Genomic DNA, 6,213 nt, shown 5'->3' on the forward strand with positions numbered 1-6,213 from the left:
TTTCCAACACACACATCAAATATTCACTTAATGCATGTAAAATTACAAAACTACCCCTAATACAAAAACTAGTCTAGGTGCCCTAAAATACAAGGGCTGAAAAATCCTACATTTCTAGGGTACCTTACCTACATTATGGAGCCCTAAATACAAGGCCCAAAAATAATAAAATCTTAATCTAATATGTACAAAGATAAGTGGGCTCATACTTAGCCCATGGGCCCAAAATCTACCCTAAGACTCATGAAAACCCTAAGGCCTTCTCTTGCATCTCTGGCTCAATCTTCTTGGAGTCTTCTATCCAATGCCCTTGCGGGGTAGGATTGCATCATTCCCTCCCCCTTCAAAAGGATTTGACCTCAAATCCCAAGGTTTTTGAAACTCTAGACTTTTTTCCTCAACACCTGTAAAAAGAACAAAAACATGTATTAGTGGTGTTTGGTATGTTGAAGTAAGGTAAGGTCTAAAAACCCATTTCCTGGGCATCTTCCCATGAAGGAACATGGTTCCTCACCAACTCAATGAGTGGTGCTGCAAGTATAGAAAAATATGGGACAAACCTTTTGTAAAAGTTTGTTAAGTCATGGAAGCCCCAAATTTTTCTTATACTTGGTGGAGTGGGCCACTCAGGAATGACCTTTATTCTCTTAGGGTTCATGGGAACCCCTTGATCACTATTTAAAAAATTAAGAAAAGTAATGCAATAAAAAATACATTTTTCTATATTTTCATATTGATTATTCCTACCAAAAAGTATGACAAACCTAAGGTGTCCCATATAAGTACCTAAGTTTGTATTCAAATTAAAAATAAGAACAAACCTACCTAATGAGTCCCTACGTACACAAATCATGAAGATGTTAGGGACATGAGTGATTTTACAAAAGAGGGTTGCACCACTCAACATTCATCATACCACCTATTTTAGGGATTTGATGCCTAGTAATACTTATTTTGGGCACCAACAAAGCACAAGGATTTACGCTCTTGCGAACCAAACCCTCATCCAACAACTCCTTTACTTGAGGAATAAACTCAAGCCTAAAAGGATGTGGCAATGCTAACAAGAGTCTTTTCACAAAGGAAAAAATGTGGAGGTTGTCTAAGAGGGGAAATAACTTTAATATTAATTTGTCTTTATTTCAAAATGCCTTTCCTTCTTAGCTAACCTCTTAGAGGAGACACTTGCCTCTTTACACTCCTCCTTAGCCATTAAAGGTTGTCCTTCTTCTTGTGGGTATATCTCTTCACTAGATTCTTCCCCTTTTGCTTCTTCACTTTCACTAGAGGAAGGAAAAGTAGTAGCCTCATCTTGGCTACTATAAATGTATTGGCCCCTCATAATCATGGTTTTCTTGGTGGGGCATTGAGAAGTAATGTATCCTCTTCCAAGACATTTAAAGCACTTTATAAATCTAGTCTTCTCTTGCATACTAGCCTTAAGGGGTTGCCTTTCTATTGTCTTCCCCTTATCATCTTTGGGCTTAGAAGGTGTCACCCCTAAAATGCCTTGACCTTGGTCTTTCTTTGGATAAGAGTGAGAGCCATAAGATTTTGAAGTAGACTTCCTTTTAAGTTGTTGCTCTACCCTTATTTCTCAATCTAAGTTAGCCTATACATTATCCTTCTCATGGAAGTATGGGAGGTTAATGTTAGCCTCTTAAGGCTTTATTTCCTTTTCTCTCATATGGGAGTGAGGTCTAAGATGTGACCTATGCCTTCCTTTATAATAGTCACGAAGTTCTTCACTCAGGCTATTGCAAGAGTTATGACTACTATAGGAGGCATGTTTTTCTTTTCTTAATTCTTTTAGTATTTTCTTTCTTTCTTCTTCCCTTATTTGTTCCCTCTCATCTTGATTTATTTTTACCCTCTCTTTTCCTTTTTCTTTTCTTTCTAGTTTTTCTTTCCATAACTTGAGGGAACTCAACTCATCTAAGATTCTAGATAGAGGGTCCTTATGACTAGTACCCTTGCCATTAACACTAGATGAATGATGACTCATGTTAGTTTCTAAGTTGTGGTTCTTTCTTGTTGGGGGTTTGTAAAAAAAAAGTAAAAGCTAAGGTTCCAAAAGAACTCAAGATAAGCGTGATAAGAAAGAAAAAAGTACTATGCAATAACAAGATAAACTAGGTGTGGCTAATAAAGAAAATAAACTATGAAAGTAAGCAAGAAATTAAAGTGAAAGAAATGTAAACTAGGCAGATCCTAAGAGTGTTTGAATGACCTCATTTAAGGTTCCCAACAAAACACTCACTATCCTAAGGAAAAATTGCCTAAAATTATTACACACAAATTGAAGTAGGGTGACCTATTGGAGGCTCCCAACTTACTTCCAATGAAAGACCTTTTTGTTACAAAATTTGAAAGCAATGAAGGTAAGTAAATTCTCAATTAAAAAAATTACAGAAAGGTCCTCAATTTTTGGTGATTGTTCTCTCTTTGGTGATTCACTCAATTTGGAGTACTTCTTAGTCCAATAGCTCTTAAGGTGGTTTTCCCCTTGCTTCTTGACTGAAATTCTTCAAGGGATGGCACCAATCCTCCTTTCCAATTCCCTATATGGCAACTCACAAACAAGAAAACAAAGAGACATACAATAACCAAAGACCCAAAAATGAAATGAAAGCTAAACCAACAGAGTTTTAACAAGAAAAATTTTCAGGGATTTTTCAACAATTAAAGCAATGAAAAGCACATAAAAGCAAGCTAGGACTCAAAGAGAAACTTAGAATGGCTCTAGAGTAGAGTAAAAAAAACCAAAATAAAAAGACTCAAGAAACCTCTAGTTTTGGAACTTTTTTTTCACACTAATTTTCAATTTAAATTTCAGAACTAGGATTGATATAAAATAGGTACCAATTATAGAACAAATTATGAGCCAAAATAACAAGCACACTTCCCTTTCACTTTTTTTTCCTAGACAATGATTTTTCTGCCAACTTGTGTTATTTTTCTTATTTTATCCTTTAATCTAAATCGCTTGGTTATTTTTTCATAATTTTGGTCCATATGTCTAGAAAATTCAGTAAACATTTTAGCTCAAAACACGTAGTGACCAATTCCCAGTAATTTATACAAGTTCGTATGTTCAAGCTGCCAGCATTAGCGATTTCAACCTAGAAATCAAGAGTAGTGTTTGTGTTACTTAAGACTTGGATAGTTATAATTTGTTTTTGCTTATGCTCAATTATCTTGAATAACACAATTCAATAGAGCTTAAGACTTATTTTGATTCACAAATTCAGCCACAACTCAATACCACAACTCAACTTCATCATAGGCATCATGTAGGAAACTAAAAAAAAAAAAAAGAGTTCAACAACAAGACTACTTCTAGGAATTGATTTAAAACATGTTATGAACTAAATAACATGCATGAATTAGACTCAAAATTCAAAAGATGGGCTAAGAATGACAAGAATACATGAACAAATGTATCTAGAATTCAATCAACGAAATAAAAATTCAACACAAACTTAGAACATAATGTGACAATTACTATGACTAAACATGACTCTAAGACAACATGGATTAAGTGATTTACACTTAGATTTTTGTGTTTTTTTTTCTAATCAATATTTGGGAAGAAAACTTAGATCTAAAGGTTCAGCACAATAATATTATGAATGAAAAAAGATAGAACCTAAAATCAACACAAAAACATGATTCTAGAGTAGATCTATAAAATTTGAACCATAGAAATGCAAGAACAAGAGTAGATATAAGATTTAATCGATTTATTTTTTTTTAATCTACTCTAAACAGAACTAAACCACAAGACAATGAAGGATATATGTCGAGAATAACATGAAGAACAAGGAATTAAAGAGAATTCATCGAACAAAAAGATAGAGGAAGCAAAAGCACATCACCTAGATGAAGATGCTCTTGATACCACATGATGTAAACTCCATTAGAGCTTGTAGGCCTAGGATCTTCTTCATTAATAGATTCTTTTGCTTCTTGGAAGATGAATGGCAGTGGAATGGAGAAGGAAGAGAGAGAGGAGATGCTACTTCAAGGAGAAGATGAGTCTAGAAGAAGCTCACCACCATAGGAGGCCATGGATAAGAGCTTAGAGGAAGAAGGAGAGGAAGAGAAGAGCATGAAATTTTGTGCTCTAAAAGAGCTCTGAAATCTGAAGTTTAATTTTCAAATGATCAAAGTTAAAAAAAATGCACACACAAGGCCTCTATTTATAGCCTAAGTGTCACACAAAATTAGAGGGAAATTTGAATTTCTATTCAAATTTCACTTGAATTTGTGGAGCCAAAATTTCACTAATTATGATTAGTGAATTTTAGCTATGGTTCAGCCCACTAATTCAAGATCAATTCCAAGATTCTCCACTAAGTATGCTTAGGTGGCATGAGGCATGTAAAACATGAAGGACATACACAAAGTGTGACTATATGATGTGGCAATGGGATGTAGCAAGCAAATGCTCACCTCCCCCTCTAAAAGTTAATTGGATTGGTCTTCTCCCAATTCAATTAAATTTATTTTCCAACACACACATCAAATATTCACTTAATTCATGTGAAATTACAAAACTATCCCTAATACAAAAACTAGTCTAGTTTCCCTAAAATACAAGGGCTGAAAAATCCTACATTTCTAGGGTACCTTACCTACATTATGGAGCCCTACATACAAGGCCCAAAAATAATGAAACCTTAATCTAATATGTACAAAGATAAGTGGGCTCATACTTAGCCCATGGACCTGAAATCTACCCTAAGGCTCATGAGAACCCTAAGGCCTTCTCTTGTATCTCTGTCCCAATCTTCTTGGAGTCTTCTATCCAATGGATCTATTTTGTATTATAGTATATTATAAACATATGACATATTAAAAAATGTACCTATTGATGAGCTCTTGAAGCAAAAAAATTCTTCAATAGTGTGAAGACTCTATGTGTATCCACACCGACACTGACCTCTATTCGTTAACAACTTTGACAAGTGGAAAAATGAGAATAGAGAAGTGATATTGGGATATGTTGATCGTTTCAACGTGCAACCCAAAGCTCTATTGATAGCACGCTAAGGATACCAAATTTTTTATCAAATCAAAATCATTTGATAGTATCCTTTTTTTAAGCTATATTATTTCTTGTTACCTTTTATTGATAATCATTTAGCAATTAAAATTGAAATAATAATTGATCAAGTCAAACTTGTATCTAGCTGCCTTTTCAACCCAAATTCCAAATACAAAATTATACATGTTTGTTTCTCTTCTTTCACCAAATCTTTCATATTATTTATATTTTCAGTGCTAGCAAAAATATAATAATATTCCACCTTTTTTGAAATCAATTAATCATTTGATCATATTAAATTCTCTAATTTAATTAATCATCAAATATTAAAATAATTTCTTTAACAGAGATTAGAACACTCGTTTGTGTGTGACCCCGTAGGTTCAATACTAAGCAGACAATATATTAACCAAATTAATATACTAATCAAGGTAGGCATCTAGCAACACTCCTTAACGTCCGGATAACATGAAGTAGTATTTTACTTTCAAGAACCATTAAAAGAGTAGTATAATAATTTCTTCCATCTTTACAGCTCTGGGTTAACTCTAGAGTATGATATTACTGTTAAACCATTTTGAGTTAACTCATAATGACTTAAGAAACTCATTTCTTTTTTCATTTAATTTTCTTGGCCAGGATATAATTTTATTCATAGAGCTCAAACTCATTACCAAGAGTTGATGGATTCCTTCTTGATTAATCATTAATTCTACAGGTATTTAATCATATCCAATATTCATTCAACAAGTGCTCTAAAGCATTAGGTGTCCGGAATCAAAATACAACAAATAACTTGTTAATTACTATGACAATCCCAGGTCAAAGAAAGCTATTATACCTCTTCTTGAGAATTTTCTATTGACAGTTTATGATAAATTTTAACCATTAGAAAATTTCAATTGAGTCAGTTCAATGATAACATCAACATGTGACTCATCTATATATACAAATTAATAAATGAGATCTATTAATATTTATCTAATAAATACTATCACATATATATTAATCTATCCGGATTATTGATATCCTATTTACAATAATCCTATGATCAAGAACGGTTTAGATTAAAATTAGAACAAACTTGTTTCTCATTATCATAATATCTATTATAATAATAAGTCTTTAATTTTAATCAAGGACATTATCAAATGGACCATTTA

The sequence above is a fragment of the Glycine max genome, chromosome 15 (assembly GCF_000004515.6).
Source record: "Glycine max cultivar Williams 82 chromosome 15, Glycine_max_v4.0, whole genome shotgun sequence".
NCBI lineage: Eukaryota > Viridiplantae > Streptophyta > Magnoliopsida > Fabales > Fabaceae > Glycine > Glycine max.